This window comes from Plectropomus leopardus, chromosome 9, assembly GCF_026936395.1.
Source record: "Plectropomus leopardus strain MGB_pleo_1.0 chromosome 9, ASM2693639v1, whole genome shotgun sequence".
In the NCBI taxonomy this organism is placed as follows: Eukaryota; Metazoa; Chordata; class Actinopteri; order Perciformes; family Serranidae; genus Plectropomus; species Plectropomus leopardus.
The window spans coordinates 10854708-10872396 of NC_142184.1; the positions used below are offsets into that span (position 1 = coordinate 10854708).

General features: G+C 39.7%; 1 protein-coding gene and 1 long non-coding RNA gene across 3 annotated transcripts in view; one reads left to right on the forward strand and one right to left on the reverse strand.

Annotated features, from left to right (window-relative positions):
- Positions 1–4167, forward strand: part of LOC148188687 (uncharacterized) — a 252520-nt gene extending 248353 nt beyond the window's left edge. Inside the window, exon 6 of the long non-coding RNA XR_015777443.1 lies at positions 4109–4167. This is a non-coding gene — a long non-coding RNA (uncharacterized LOC148188687). The remainder of the gene's footprint in view (positions 1–4108) is intronic.
- The window catches only part of LOC121946929 (metabotropic glutamate receptor 4-like), a 236733-nt gene that overhangs the window by 173543 nt on the left and 45501 nt on the right, over positions 1–17689 (reverse strand). The gene's annotated exons all lie outside the window — the stretch shown is intronic.

Here is a 17689-nt window from a genome sequence, read left to right on the forward strand (position 1 = left end):
ATTAAAACTTAGTTCTGGTTCTTTATGTTGTTGGTAGTGCATCCCACCACACAGCAGCTTTAAGCCAGTTTTCTGTTTTTTACTAGCGAGAGCGATGAATGTCCTCCCCCCGGTTAAGGTAAGACTTAATTACACTCAGTCTCTATAGTTGTTGTTTACACAAGCAATAACAGTAGATGTCTTAAATCACTCAGTTAATCACTATTCAACCAGAATGTTGATGAATACCAGAAAACACTTGAACCAAGCCATGACACCCACAGAGACAGCAGCTTATATCTTCATCTGCAATGATTTGATAACTTGTAGACTAAAGCTATGCAACCAAACAAACCAGCCTGAATATTTTATTGTCAGTTAATCTACTATAGTCTAGTCAGGCCGTCCATCCATCTGTCCCATTCTCAGAAACGCAGCATCTCGGCAATTCCTTGAGGATTTCTTTTTCAAATTTGGCACAAACATCCCCTTGGATTCAAGGATGAGCTGATTAGTGATGACAGTTTATATCCAAAAGGCCAAAAGTCAGCTTCATTGGGACATCATAATGATCTGCAAAAATCACTTTACTGGTCATTACTCAGTGACATTTGTTTGGATATTAAATTGGTGACACTAATGTTGGATGTCCACTTTGAAATTGAAGGGATTGTATTCTGTAATGGTCTATTCTGCATATGTGACATCAATTGCACATCTGTCTAGGGAGAGGGATCCCTTCTGTTCTGCTTTTTCTCCATTTTGCCCATTGATTTGAGTTGTTCCTCATCTGACATGAGGGTCTAAAAATAGAGGATGCTGTTTGCTGTTCGATTGTAAATACCCTTGGTGCAGACCCTTCAATTGTGATATAGGAATAATAAAACTGGTTAGACTTGTCTTGTCTAAGCTTTATTGTTCTTGTTCAGCTGTAAGTCTACTAGTGTTTAATTGAGAATTGAGAGAAACATCAAGTCAAACTTTTTGTGTTTAGATGCTTGGACAATAAAGCTTTTTCTGATAGAACACAAAGTCGTAGCTATGACTATAGAAAATGCAAATATGGATATTGCTGTGAAAAAAAAGCTGCATATTCTAAAACATGTTTGCTTCACAAACATCGGAGTCTGGCCAGAAATGAATCCAAACTGCAACTCGACTGGTTTAAGGAGGCATACCACCGTGAGGTGGTAATTCTAGTTTAGTATTTGATGGTGTAATGTTTTGATGTTTTATTCATTTTCTCTAAAGTCAGAAAAGTGCCAAAGAAATGCAGCGAGACACACCCCTTGATTTTACATCCTGTCATCTCTGCAAAGCCTCACAATGACATGCGTCCTGCTAATAGGTCTGTCACAGAGTAGCTGGGACCGTCTGACAGTGATGTCCTAATCCGACAGGGAACCGCTGTTTTGGCCGTTCTGCTTCGGCAGAGGAGATACTTAGGCCCAAAAGACCAATATGATTACAGTTGAGAGTGAAGATAAAGTCCTCAGTAGAGAGTGCTACACTGTCTGTCTGATCGCTGGTCTGCCAGAATACATAGATGGTTTTTGTATCTTCAGATTTGTTACTCTTGTTTCCCTCGTGTTCACTTAGTGCATTTTAACCATGTTTTTTTATTATAAACAATCAGGTACTGTATAAATTTAGCTGCATGTGAGAAGAAAATGAATGCTGTGGAGAGTAGAAAGTGTTGCAGTAGTTCTTCGTGACTCAATGCACAGCTCTTTTAAAGTAATTGTCATTTTAATGTCTTCGTCTCTTTTTTAAAATCCCAGCAATCCATCAGAGGAGAGAATTGTAACGTTCAGCTGCCGCTGTTTCATTTTGCCGTGACATAAGACAGTTTCTGTGTCAGTTTCTGCTGAGATTCAAAAGGAACGGGAGCTTAATTATTATTGGCGTCAAACTGATGACTATGACTATTGTTTTTTAGACAATAAAGGCAGTGGGGGAAAAACACTGTCCTCATTGCCAACCGGAGTAGTGACAGATCCTGTAAAAGCAATGAGTCACTGGCTATTATGTTTAAGAAGAATGCAGTTTATTTACACCGATATATTGTAGGAGGAAAAAATAATCTCCTCCTACATCATGTAGTGTAAAGGAGAAATGTGTGTAATTGACATTTTGGGATTTACTGTACATGCAGATAGTAAATTACATGCAAAGAATCACATATTACATTAGAGGTATGTGTAAGTGTGTGATATAAAAACATCAAGCAAATATTGATAGTTCAACATAAAAATATAACATTAATGGTTTCTGACATGCCTATTATTATTCAGTAAAATATCTCAAATATCTCACAATGCAGTGCAGTAGTGGACAAAGATCCAGCGTTACCACTGTCATGAAATTCCTGGAAAAGCCATGAAACTAGAAAAGCAGCCTTCCAGGCCTGGAAGTGGTCTAGAACTAACAGAATGTTATGAAAAAGTTTTGAATTGACAAAGTTTTGCTGTTTAGAATATGTTTATAAAATCCTCAAACATGTCTAACATGCAAAATGCATGACTGGCTCCTTTTGAAGGAAAGCAACGTTATGTAACAAGAGAAACACGAAAATGCTGCAAAGCTGTTGTGCAGTAGGTTTGTGGGTTCCCGCCCATACACCCATGCAACCAATCATCACTGTGTTGGCACACATAGTTGTCAATCATGTAGTCAAATCCCCTTTTTATAGTATCAAATAACTCATTTAAACAAGAAAAAAGAACATTTGAGCAAACATCAGGGTGATAAGAACTATCTTAAATGACAGAAACCATTTTTTGGAAAAATGTATTTGGCATGTACTTTGACTTTTTAGTTTGCTTCATGTCCCATTGACTAACAGAGGGAGGGTAGGAGTTTATGACCTGTACTGCAGCCAGCCACCAGGGGGCAATCAAAATATTTTGGCTTCACTTTTAGAGAACAGTTACGATGTCCAGTCGATGATACCCATGAATGTAAGGAAAACTATCACTGGATTACTTTAGTACTGAAGAAAACCTTAAATTCTGTTGACACTTGTGCAAGGTCTGCAGTAATAAGGGGAATGTCTTCTCCTTTCTTTGATCTCTAAGCAAATTCATGAATGTTTCTTTGCAATGGACAGCAGAAATAGTGAGTGTTAGGACTATGAGTTTTAAGCAAATTGTGACAATCTACACAAGCTCACAGATTAAAGCCTTACTTGCCTTTTATCTCATGCAGTATCTTTGCCTCCCCCCTTCAACTCCCCTCAGTGTGTGGTTAATACAATGGGATGATCTCAGATGCAATCGTAGTTTTCTTTTAAGAGTACCCTTTGTGGATGCAAAATATTCTGAGTCACTGTCACATTAAATCTGTGTGAAACATTCCTTGTATGATGAGTCACATTCAAGGTAGTGAAGACAAAAAAACAAGGATACGAGGGTGCGGGGGAATAGAAAATGGTTGAGAGGAAGGGGGAGTAAAGGGGAGTTTGCACAAAGCTTCATTACATGCATTGTAACTCTATATACTAGGCTATCTGCATTCATCCTATCTTCACGGCAGACATCAGACACCCACCTCAAAGCTAATTCCCCTTTTCTCCATTACCCTCTTCCCCCTCTCCAGGACACTGTCCATTAGCTCGCTCAACCAGAGCTGGAGATATTAGGGCCGATTCATATTCGCTCATTAACACTTTCTTCATGCAAAATGCAGATTCCATTAACAAACAGTCTGTGTTACTGCCCAGAGCTATCAGGGAAGATGATTCAAGACTTCTGTGGAGAACGTCTAACAGTGAAAAGGCAGTGTGAGTCAAAACAACTCTTTAAAGAGGTCATAATAATGAGATTATAGATTCACATTTTGTACCTGAATCATATAGTGTTTTTGTTACTGAAAATGATCCCAAATGTGATTCAGGATTTCTTTTTCTGAAAAGGCAACCTATTGTGCTCATTTTCAGGTTCATTTGGAGCATCTATTAGACTGTTTACAAGCTTTAATGTTCAAAAAACACTTTATTTTGCTCATGTCTGTGCTGGAACACCTGTATTCACCCACTTTCTGAAAGGAAGCACCTGTCTCTTTAAGCCCCTCCTCCTGAAAAAACATCTGCTCTGATAAATTAGATTCTTTGGGTTTTTTTTTTTTACAGTCGCCAGTCCATGGACCAGCCCCTTGCTGCTGCCCTCAGTGAACGTCAACAAACATGCGGCAGGTAGGCTGACCTTAGCTGCAAGCTATTTAACGTTGGTCTAAATAATTTAACATTAGGCTATAGTTTTACATGCAAATTTTAAGACAAGGCGTTCATGTATTATGTAGGCTAAATTGTTGGCTGCTTGTAAATTAATATCGCTACTGGTGCATAGCCAGTCTATGATTTTTCATGGTAAGCTAATTAGTAGCCTAGTAGATGCTGTCTACTTCTAGCATTATCACTGTATATTTATATATTTCTTGTTGCAGGCCTAACCAGTCGGAGACAGAAGCATTCAAATGGGTGAGTACAAGTGCCTTTTTAAGGGGATTTGGATTATCTGTTGGGCCGCATGCCCGTGTTTCAAAGTCTGGTGTTATTTTGGAGACAGGTTGCTGCTGAGCGCCTGTTTCATTGTGTATTTGTACTTTTGTGGGTAAACTGTGTGCGTGTTGCTGTAGCTGGCCAGTTTTTGGGACACGGTGTTGTTTGCTAGTATGTATTGTACAATAATCTCCTGCTTGTATTTCAAAGAGGAGTGCGCTAAAAATTCATGAAAAGTGTGCGGTCATTTCAGCAGACAGTTACATGGACATCTCCTCAGCTCTCAGGTGCTTGTATTCACGTTTCAGAAATTTGACTGTCACAGCACTTCCCATGGTTCTCATAACTATGTCTTTGACCTATGTACTTTGCAAATACAATAGCCTTGGTCAGTGGTTCCCAACTGGTGGGTCATGGTCCAAAAGTGGGTCGGGGGCCCATTCTGAATGCACAGCAAGTGACTTGAGAACATGTCAAATTTTCAGAAAGCACACGTTTGTTTTTAGAGTACAGTTAACTTCCAGCTTTTATTTTGAAATGTCATTTCTATTTATTTTTGCAATATTTTTATTTACTTGTGTTATAAGCCAATATGTTGTTTACATTTTGCAAAATAAAATAGAATATGCTGTAATGTATTTAACATGTGGACCTCGAAGGAGAAATCTGTGGCTTAACCAGCTGGGAAACACTGGCCTAAGTAACACATTCCAACTGTAAAATCCAACAAATTGTTGGTACTTTATATATACCCTTAATTGTGTGTGCGTATCTAAAAGTGTGCATACTGTATGTGTGGGCATGTGTGCTTCATAACTAGCGAGCCAAAGGGCCCATCCTAATCGCCTACACTGGGGCCCGTCATTACTAACTCACAGCGCTAGCAGAAACTGTATTTCCTGTGAACGCAGAAGTGTATTTTGAAAAGACACAATGCAAGGCGTAAATTGAAACACTGTCCCAGAACGTCAACAGCAGACACAGGACACTGCGTCATATATAGACTGAACGGCACTAACGAGTCGACGATATTTGATGAGTTGGGATGAGAATGTGTTGCAAAAACAGAGTACAGTCAGAAGCATGAGGGTTTTTACTCACAAGGATTTCTTTCACATACTTTTACCTCATTATTCGAAACATTTGACGCATTAATATGAATATTTTATATTATTGTAACATTATATATATAACAGGATAGAAAAGCATATTAGGTCCCCTTTAAATAAACAAATCTATCAATACAGGCTGCATGCAGATAAGGATACAAGAGTATCTTCTGTGAATGAACAATAGCCTTCTGCTCAGCTGGAACGCCTTTGTTGCCTTTATAGATCAGGATGATAGAAATGGATCCAAGAATTGAACTGTTGGTCAGATGCAGTGTTTCAGCAGTTAAATGACTCTTTAAACAGCTCCTTTGCTACGTGATGCAATTTCCACTATACGTGGTTTCAAACCATGTCTCTTCCTCACTGCATGTATGTAAGATGTGAATTATTCATGGCGAAATCCTTCAAGGCTCCACCAACATATGCGCAATTAATGCTAGGGGGCTCGTCGGGGTGAAGGAAAGATATGACTTTGTCCTGGTGTTTGCTTTTTCAGAGGGAGATAAGAAATGTTTGTGCGAGAGGCAGTGAAGCAGTGAACAAGAGGCACTAGCTGAAGCTTTGTGTGTGTCCCACTTTGCTTGAACTAATTTTTCATGTCGCACTACAGTTTACAACATCAACACACAAAAGCACCCTTTGAGCTTTGCCGTTGAGGAGCCGGGCACAGCACTTTGTAAGCGCTTGAATCAGGATGTCCTAAATGTGCCAAGTCAGACAGACTAAAGGAGTGGACAGTATGAAGAATCAGCTACAGTGTGATGCTTTTTATCCAAAAACTAGGGCTGCAGACAAGCTGAGTTAGCAACCAACCGAGCAATCTATCATTTCATCAATGCAGCTGATTATTATTTGCTTCTTTGGTGCACCATGACTCAGAAAGAAGTCCTGATATGGATTAACCAGTCTAAATAGCCTTGGTACAACAATAACAGAGATGTTAAACAAGGGGCAGTTTTGTCACAGTTGCTCCACATGTGGTGTTTCAACCAAGTGAGAATGAATACAAGCGATCGAACTCATTGATAGTCAAGCCAGATGATGCTGTGACACTTGTATCCCGCAGATCGATAAACCGGTGTCATACATGGCAAGATGAAGGATAAGAAAGACTGCAATGACACATGAAGTCAAAATGAGAGGAAAGACCAGAATTTGAATGTTTTTTTAATTAAAGGGATGCTTTGACGTTTTCAACCAGCTCTGTATCATAACAGTTTGGATAGTATGTATACATGAACCATCTCAAAGTTTCACTGGCTCTAGTGCTGTTGCGCCAACTACATATTGTACTTCTGCATTTTCGTATACCCGCCACCACGGACACAATGAGTATAGAAGCGGCTCAAGAGAGAGACCCACCCCTCTGTCTCTCTCTCTCTGTCAAACTCAGAAAAAACTAGGCAGGGCTGATCGAGTATAAACAAAGATTTTGCTGTACTGCTTATGTACTGCTTATTTAGTGCTCAAATGAAGAGTATCCAGTGCAGATAATGTACTTTTTATGAGTATCATCTGAGCAAAATGTGTCAATATTCTTACTCACTATAAAAGAAAATCCTCATATGTGATGATATGATCAAAAATGATCTGAGGCTCAATCCTGAGATTTTTCTGTAAATAGTTTTCTAATAAATATAGCAACTTCTGATGAACCCTTACTCATTTCAGGGTTAAAATAACAATGTCAGGTTAGGTGAAATACATTTCCAGTTTATCCCACCCACATCCGGGTTCAAACTCCACCCATTCAAAGTAAAGATACAGATAAAGATAATGTAGTTGTTGAAACAGATATTGACAATGGTGCGCTCATCCCTAATATTTTAGTGAACTGTTTTGCTGATATCCGAGAAGTGGGAGCCACACTGTTTACTGTATTGTAAAAATAATTGTTGAGAGAACTGAGGTCAACCAGTAATACTAGGTAGTGCTGATCAAATATAAACCATACAAACCATGTTTACTTTAATAGAGATAGTTTGTTACCAGCTGGCGCATGAAACCACAAAACGTCAACTGTGGCGTATTAAATGAGCCAGATAATCGGCACTGTTTCTGCACTGTGTGGCCCATAGAGCAGAGGCACTGGATACTTTAACATACCGAGCCAACTACTTCCAATTTGGCGCTCTGCTTACTTGGATGGGGGTAATGTGATTCAATCGTGCAGCTCTTTTAGACTTCCCAAATGTTTTTGGACCAAATGAGTAAAATTCTGATGGTGATTTATTATTTTGCGGGGAATGTGACACTCAAAAAATGCAGGTTTTCTACCTCTTGAGCAAAAGCAAAGGCTAAAGCTCCCCTCTGGTTTATGTGGTCATGTAGCACCAATTATGTGCATCTTTTTACTGCATAGATAGCCTAGTTTTATGAAAATTCCATCTTTCCAGCAGTGAAATACCACTTTAAAGACTTTCAGTTTTAGCCTATTTAGAAAATATTTTGAGGTATAAAACCATTTCTAAGGGGTATTCATCCTTTAAGTCCATTTCAGCCCATTGAGTTCCTTCAAAAAGTCTAAATCAGATTGCTAAAGGTCTGATTGAACAACAAAGCTCACAGGCACATTTCTTTCAAGCGAGAATGAAACATTTCTTATGTCTGCTGCACCGAAATCAAATGAAGGAAGACTGTGGCAGCTGCCATGCAAAGCACTCTGTGAGTCCAATAAATCTCTCCCCAAGAGCAGCATCCTAATAGTCAAGTAATAGCTGGCTAACAGTGCTGAGCACATTTCAGTGTGTGTGTGGGGGGAGGAGGGTAGTTTTGTCACAGAAAGCGAACACACACCTCCCTTGGTGGTGACATTAGGGGGGCAAAGACGTATTTGTGAGGAATCACATGTTTCAAATCGCACATTGAGCTTCTAAGTATAGCCCGGGTTTATCTGCGCTCCTGGAGACAGAGATGACTGTATGAATACTGCATCCCTCCGGTTGCTGCCACCCTGTCAAAAAGGGTTTCAGTGTTGAGGCATGCTTGAATGGATAAAGTGGAATTTTTATCATGAGAACACCACCATTTACTTCTTGCCTGTGTTCCTTTACATACAGACGTGGGATGCAGAGGGGAGCTGAATGTTCCTGGAGGACTCAAAGGCAACATTTTATTTGAGGAGGAGAGAGAGAGAGAGAGAGAGAAATCCTTCCTGAAAACTGTAAACATCAGAAAGTGATGTATGATTGTCTCCACCAGCCAAAGTCCCAGTTTAAAATGAGGTCCAAGCGCTCAACAGGGGAATCGGGCCGGGCGGCAGTCTGTTTACAGCGACTGTGTCTCTTTCGGCTGCAAGAACTCAGTTATTATTTCGACTTTTTCCCCTGGACCAAAGAGTTACTTCCTGGTAAAAGCGAGCAAACTGAGTTCCATCATTTCAAAGAGCCCCACCCCCGCCACCCTGCCATGATTTCACTGTTGAACACCTGGACCTCATTTTCACTGGCACTGCCATTGGTGGAGATAATCGTACATCCCTCTCTGATATATGGTGCTTTCAGAAAACGTAGGGAGAGCTCCAAACCCTACCGGCACAAAGCTGTTTCATGCCAAGTGGGTGTGGTTTCCACTTCATTTACAATATCTCTCACAGAATGGCACTTGCCGTATGTGACAGCCTGAAACACCGGAGAAAACATGCTCATTTCACACGGTTGCACCCAAGTAAGAAATCTTCAGTAGGTTTCTTTACCTGATACTTATGTTCACCAGATACTTAATGCAGCTCATTTTCCCTGAGAAGTGTTCCCACAGCTTTAAATAAACCACCTGCCACTGTTTAATCATTTTGTTTGATTGTCAGCCAATCGGGATACAGTGTAATACCTGTCACTTGTACTCTAAGTGGCTTTCACCACCCCTGTCACTACACAGTATGTGGCATGCTGGCAGGGCCAAATGGAGTGTACCCTGAGGGTTTTGAATGAGTGTCAGGAGGTCACAGCAGCAGGGCCTTAATAACATGTTTCTCTCCCAGTGCACAGAGAAAAGCACTGACGCTCTTGTTTCATTTGTCCTCTGTGCACAAAGCTCAGCCGAACTCTTAGGAATTGTAATCTCTGCTTTCCTACCTAGTTATATTATTCGCTCTATTGCCATATTTATCAGTTTAACTGGTTCTTTTTTCATCAAGATCTTAGCTTCTAGTGATTTTATTGATTTTAAATGTTCTTGTGCTATATACTGTACATCTTTTGTTTTACTCTTTCTAGAATACCTGTGCTTTATTTTGTTAATGGTGTTTTGTGATGTAACCTTTGCTGCAAAACCACTCACCTCTGTTGGGACAATACAATTAGAGATAAGGTTGTTGAGCTGCTCGGTGACAAACACTAAAAAGCATGCATGATTTAACAGGACAGCTGGACTGGAGCAAATGGTGGCTGAAAATGAGCAAAGAGACAATTGCTATTCTGGTGAGGGAAGATAAATACAAATACACATTACTGTAATAAACCTCATAAAGTCTGATCAAGTTTAGGACCAAAATGTCAACTTTGTCTCCTGGAGTTAGAAATGTCACGAGAACCCAAACTTTGCCAACAAGTCAAGGCCAAAAATTCTTTCCAACAATAACACATGGAAGATGGTGACAAGTGCAGCTGCAGCGACAGCTCTGCCTTTACTTGTGGTAGAGAAAAGCTTTTTTTTGGTGAGACCAGTGCAATTTGTTAATTGGGAGCACGGCATACTTACACAATGCTAGGAATGTCAGCAGCGTGACATTTCTAGCGTGCTCCCAGTCTGTCTGCTGAGCTGCTGGGTTTAGCTGTATTTACTGTACAGAGATGAGAGTGTTATCAACTATTTTATCTTAATTTCAGCAACAAAGCAAATGAGCATATTTTAAATTGTTACCTTTTGAAACCTGAACAAATTGGCTTGATTTCAATCGAAGGGAAGAGGGCAATGGCCCCCAAAATGAGCAAGAAATTAGTAAAAAGTTGCAAGAAAATTACCTGAAAATAAGAAGAAAAAAAGAAAGAAAAGGAAAATAAAAAACAAAAAGAGACAAGAAAGAACTTTAAAAAAGTGTGAAAAATAAAATAAAATTTAAAAATATATTTATTTTTTCTGACATAATTTGAAAAATATCATTGTAAGAATGATAAATATAGCTGTCTGGACATTTTTTCCCTTTTTTGGGTAATATCTAATAATTTCCCCTCAGCTAAATTGCAAGTCATTTTCCTGTCACCTTTTATTTATTTATTTATCTGTTTATTTATTTTTTCAATTTTCTAGGCATGTCTTGCCAAGTTTCTCATTGCCTTTTTTCCATGTTTTTTTTTTTTTTTTAAATCAAACCAATTTTCTCAGGTCCCACAGATATAAGTATGTGTGAAAGGCGTCTGAATGCAGCACAGCAAAACTGGTGTAAATATAGATTCTAAAGGGTTAACTGAGCCCTGATCCTTTCTCTAACTTTAGTGGTTTTGTAGTCTGGTTGTAACCACAAGCACAATCTGAACTGTGGTCTGCGGAACCATTTACTGGTCTTTAAATATAAATCTAAGTGACATAGGCTTGTAATAAAATTGTTGTGGTTATGCACACCTTCCCAAAAAATGATGCATCTCTGTTCTACAGTTCTACATTTCCTTTGCTCAGGCTTCTGAGGACATGTGGTCACAGATTGCTTTGTATTGTGGTGCAGTGACTCCATGGTACACTATGTTACAGGTCAACAGTAAATTGATATTGAGCTGCTGTAGCATCAGGCCACACACTCTTTGGCGCTTCTATCAAAGGTCCCTGTCAACATCACAACCAGTTCCCTTTCAGGCACATTCACTTCCTGGCGCTGTCATCTTCCCCTTTTTTCGTGGTATCATTACTAAAAAACTAGAGAGCAGAGCCCAGCTCACTTAATGCTATCTGCCAACACCAAAATCTCTCCTCTCTTTTGCCATTCATCTCTTCTTAGAGGGATCTATCCGGCTTCAAAGGGTACCCCGTCAGCCTTTGGTCTCATGACATGGATTTAATCCCCCGACTAAAGATTTTTATAAAAGTGATTTTTTTGCCCTTCTTCATCTTGTCAAATGTGCATGCTGGGCAGCTGGAGTGTGGCTGAAAGAGCATGTTTTGAGTATGCCAAGAGGAGTGGAGCTGGGTGTTAAATACAGGAATACAAACAGTGAATCAAAGGGTATTAGGTTGTAAGCTTTGCATCACTGCTAATTGGGTTGCCAGTGCGCTCTTATTAAAATCTGCCACTTTTTTTCCAGTTCCAAGCCTTTTTTCTGTGATTCTTGGCAGAAAGTGTCTCGTAAACCATTAGAGAGGTACAGTAGAGCACTGCAGGCAAATAGTGCATGATGGTTTTTACAGTCAAATGAATGTTACAGTACAGCATGGTATTTGTGTATCATCCAACTGTGCATAGAATAGAGGCAGTGAAGGCAAGTTAAAGGTTTTCTTGATGCTTACAGAAGTATTTCACCAATATAAAGAAAGTCCGTAAAACTATGAGATAGAAAGATACATTTACTTTTGCAAGCGGTGCCACATGACCAGAGAAAATAGAGAAAATTGACTGTCTTGCTCAAAAGTTAGAAAAACTACAATGCAACGCACCTTACCATGACTAATAAACACTCCCGCTGGTGGGTGACATGTTGTGGGCTGGTCCATGTGAAACAATGGCAGCCAGCAATCTCGTGTTACATTTAGCATGTTTCTGAACACATTTGAGGCAACAAATAGGCAACCCAGTAACAGAATCTTGGTTTATATTCGATCAGCACTGCATTATTTTACTGTCTGATCTCTGTGTTTTTTTGGGCGAGATGTTGCCCACTTTCTGTTCAAAAACTCTCACTTTTACAGCTAAATATGGTACTAAAAATCAGTTTCTAAGAATATTTTAGGAGAGACATAGACAGCTCAGTAACCGAATCTTGGTTTATATTCAGTCAGCACTGCCTAGTTTTACTGTTTGATCAGATTTCTATCCGAGTTTGAGAGAGAGAGAGAGAGATGGGCAAGTGAGTGATCTGCTCTGTGCTCCTTGTGTCCTCGGTGGCAGCAGCATCGGTGGCAGGCAATATGAAATCGCAGCCTGTAGTTTGTGCAAAAGTCATATGTCATCCAGTGAAGTCTCCAGCCCGTTCTCATTCCGAAGTCAGACAATACCACTGATTTTGCAGTTCTTATGGTGTAAGATCCCGACACCAGGAGGTATCTTTCGCATCCACATGATACGCCGCTGGAAGGCATCAGCTAAGAACGCAGGCGGCACCTACCAGGTAACATGGTACGCAGACGGTCAGCATCAGTTGAGAACGCAGCAGGGTGGAAGCTGTCATGTTCACATGATAGGGCAGTGTACAGCTTCAGGTTGAAACGCCTTCCAGTACCAACGTAATATAAGGAGCACGAAGGTCCCTATGGGGTGGGTGATGGGTCCAACAAACCACAGACTTTGATGCGGGAGTCTGGTGTTCGCTGATAGCTTTTTTCTACACCTAACCATGTGCTCCTTTTACCATAACCTTACTATTCGTGCCTTTGTTGCCTAATCCTAAGCATGTGGTTTTGTCGATGTCCTGCTGGCTGCTGCGTGCTTGTGTTGTGTAAACGTCAGGCACCATGTGCATTTGTTGACATCACGGTGGCACTATCACAGAACAGCAGACACAGAAGGATACCTTGAGCGTATAATGTAAAGGCAGAAATCCACTGCAAAGTGGTAATATGTGACAACTTGGGATGAGAATGTGTTTTGCTGTGGGGGAAGGAGGGATATCTGGTTTGATAGAGGGAAGTTTATCACAGTTCATCTATACATATTACCCACATTGTTTTGATACAGAGTTGGTGGTAAATCTGCAAAGTATTTCTTTAATCCTTGCTTTTGTACCCTCGGCATTCTTCTCCATGTGGCCTTTCCCTCACAATTTGTGTCCTAATTGTTGTTTTCGTAGGAGTTATTTCCTGTGCTCAGTTGACGGTGTTCAGTGGGTGTGGAGGGGTTGTCCTTTTCATTTACTGGTTTATGATCCTGCTGCTGTGAAGCTTTTCAAGGTTGTAACTGTGATTAAGAGCTATGCAAATAGACTTCTCTCTACTTTGTGAGCACGGAATCTAAAAAATGTGACATTACAGCAGCTTCTCAGTCACGATACATGAATGCATACATCTCTCAGAGCAGGTCCAGCACATGGCTTTGTCATGATGAGCTTAGCCACAGGGCCTGTCAGCTGTGATCCAGCTGCCAGCAGAAGCCTCTGACCTGTTCGGCTGCAGACGCTGTTTGAGGACTGAGAAGTAACTGGCCTCAGACTTTATATAGAAGCTCCTTTCAAGGAGCTTTGAATCAGTGACAGTGAGCTGCAGTGATTGAAGGTATTAATGGCCAAATGAGACGTGATGATGGCGGCTCGTCCAGCTGTCCATCAGTCCCACGGGGGCTCAGTAGCCAAAGCCAAGTCACTTAACACAATGCTCATGCTGTACTCTCTATAATTAGCATGATGCGAGAATGCAACCGCACACTGCTTTTTATTCTCTGTTAGTCATAAAGAAACGTGGAACAGAGCTATAATATGACACAAAACCTCAATGAAAACTGAAACATGAACACAAAGAGGTTTTTTTTTCCTCAAATGCTGTTGTCTGTATTCAGACAACTACAAATGTAGGATTTATTTACAATTTTACACTGATATTTGGATGCAGGTTGTGAGATACCTCATATATTTAGAGCTGAAACAGTAAATTAACCAATTAGTTGACTTAAACATAATCTGCAACAATTTTGATAATCAGTCAGTCAATTAAGTCATTTTTAAAAGAGAAAATGCCCACAACAATGTATAACAAACAATATAAAACAAAATTGGTGGTTATGTCCATGATGAAAGTAAATCAAATACCCTTTGGATTTGGACTGTTTGTTGAGCAAAAAACAAGCATTTTGAAAAGATCATCTTTGACATCATCTTTGGACAGTTAATCAAGAAAATGATCAGCAGATTGATTGATGGTAAAAATGATATTTAGTTAATCATACATATAAAGTCTTGGTTAGACTCTTGGTTAGGCTTATTTCAGTAGGTTTAAGTGAGAGAGATCAACTCTGCTTAAAACTTTTCCACAAAAAAAATGTATGTGTGTGTGTATATATGTGTATATATATGTGTGTATATATGTGTGTGTGTGTGTGTGTGTGTGTGTGTGTGTGTGTGTGTGTATAAATGTATATATGTGTGTATTTATGTATATGTATATGTGTATATATATATATATATATATAAAACACACATATACAGTTTATCAGAGGAATGCATGAGAGACAATAAGAAAAAGAAGAAGCAATATGAAAAAGAAGAATTGTCAATGTCAGTTTTGATTAATTTTGCTTTGATATGATTTGACTGCAAAATGATATGAAATACAAGAGTTCAATTTCGGTTGACTTTACCTACAAGCAGGTGGCTGACTGCGTTAACATGTGGAAAAATAATTCCCCCATCAGGAAATTTACCATTTTTCTTAACTTGTTTGGTGGGCTGCCACACACAATGAATGTGTGGGAAACCTCGGCTAACAGTGCTAACAGATCAAACAGTGATAACATAGTTAACAATGCTAAAGGGGGTTTGTGGCTCAAAATTGATTGCATTACTAGAAGTAATTCTTGGCTGACTGTATGTTTGTTTATTGACTATGTTTGCTTACTTGTCTTGATTACACAACATTTGAATTTATTATCCTTATTGAGGTGAGATTTCTTATAAGGGCTTTCTTAATCTCGCCTGGACAATCTTGTCTTCTTTTGTGTTGTATTTCAGTCCTTTTGTTTTGTGCAAGTACATCTTAAATCACTGTCATGACCCTAACTAGTGGCAATAATAGCTAGCTCCCACCAGACTTGGTGCACAGTGCAGTAACCCATAGATCGACATCATTAGCAGTCAAAATATCCTCTGCATCTCTAGTAAGTATATAAATAATCTAAGAAAGAGATGGTTAAATCTTCTGAGATATTCTGAATGTGTCAGCTGAACATTGCCGGATTCATTAATGATCACAGGAAAAAATAGCCTGTATTAATAAAGAAGTTCGAGGTTGAGATGACTCATTGCCCCTACCCCCCACCCCCCCACCGTCTGCAGTGAAACAGAAAATATGTCTTCCATGTCAATTCACAGAAACAGAAGACACTCTGGGCACGGCCTTGTGCCTCTTTTGTGGCTTCCAGCAGGAAACACATTTGATTTCAGGGTTCTTCCTGTATAGTCTCGCTGCTGTTAAATCCCTGTGTCAAACTTCAAGGTCTTTGTCTCACAAACATCATTTTTGCAGGATAAAAGAGGGCACCTTACAATTCAGGGCCTTTTGACATACTTGAATTTTTTAAATGCTATGATTCTCTTTTTCCCTATCTCTCTCTGCAGCATCAGTATTTACAAGCTTGTGTGCATCTTAGGTTTTTACAATTGAATACAGCCCATTAATTATTCACCCCTCTCTGCTGTATCGCAGCCTCCTTAGTCCTCTTTATCTCTCCCCTCTTTCGTCGAATGCTCGGCAGCAGATAGTGGGAGAATGCAAACCTCTCTTTGTAGCAAAAGCTTAACATAAACCGAGCTAACTTTGTGTAAGACGGTCCTTTAAGTGAAGCGTGGGACCTGATAATTGTTCCTTTCATCTGTCTTGTTAATTCTTGGATCAAAGACGATGAGGCAGAGCATGAATGAGACATTGATTGCAAACTATAGCAAAGAGTTGGACGGGTTAGCAGACCCGCAACACCGCTGTCTGTGCGTTGAGATCAACGTTTTTGTGAAAACTCTCTGTCTCTGTTTCATGTTCCCCTATGCCATTACAGCAAAACTCTCACCGATTGTGACTCAAATATGCAGGAATACTGTTCCAGTAAACCCCTTGTGCAAGTTTCCTGGCCTTGCGTGTGCCACTGCAGTCATCTCCCATAGCTTAATAAAAAAAATTTGTTCTAGTAATTGTGCTTAAAAATTAATGCAGGTTTTGAGAGCCAGTCTACTGCTAGCATTCATCATGTTCTGACAGCTTCCCCTGAAGATTAAGCATTCACCCTCAACGCCAGAGGAAAATAGGGAGGAGCCCAGATGAGAAACAGGGTCATTAACTTGAGGCTCCTCAGCGGAAATAGGTGTCTGATTGAGCAATTGGAATTTTCTGAGAAGAAAGCTTTGAAAAAGACTTTGATCCATAAAAGGATCATGTAAAAGATTTGTATGAGTATCTTTGTAAAATATGGGACAGCTGGATACTGGGTGATGCTGTAGTGAAGATTAGCACTGGAGCATAATTTGTCTTCTAGTGATACGCTGATCTTGTGGTTCTGGATGAGAGAAACAAAAGCTGATCACTAAGCCCGTCAGGTGCTGTCTTGTGGTAATCTAAGGTGCACTCGGAATAGATTCATTGCACAGCAGCTTATTAGACGAGCTCCACTATGAAGTCAACTTATTTAGGGAGATTAGCTGCTAAAGAGAGAAACGATGACACTTGAAACAAGTACTTTCATTTTTCCACTTTGGCAGAGATGAGCATTCAAATTTATACAGGATTTCAGCAGCACTTTTGCCAGATTTGCTCTCAAACATTTATTTTATTACATCTTTTTCTGAATTTTGTGGGCCTGTCTGAAACCTTTTAGTGAGAGCACCTTGCTAAGCAACAATTGAACTCCTCCTGTGGATGAAATGATCTAAAGGATACATATTAAAATCACTTTTAATAAGGTCGGCATCATTTGTTCACTTAGTACAATTTGTACTAGTAAAGTAAAAACAACGCACCTGTAGACAATGGTGTAATAATCAGACAAGTGTTAGAAAATCGGTTTGGCATTTTCCCAGTTTTCTCACTTTGTAGAATAGAGATGTTACTGTTGCCTGGTGTGGGAAGGGTGTAGGCAGAAGGGTCCGTGGCAAAAGGCAAAAAAGCTTTTAAATATACTGCCTCTTCTTCATGGAATGATGAACAGAAGGGCCCGAAACAGTCAGAGCTCATTACTATGGAGGAATTTCATTCAGTTTTAAAGGATCAAGAAAACAGCAATAAAAATAGTCAGTGTGATTGCTCCTAAATTTTTCTCTGAAAT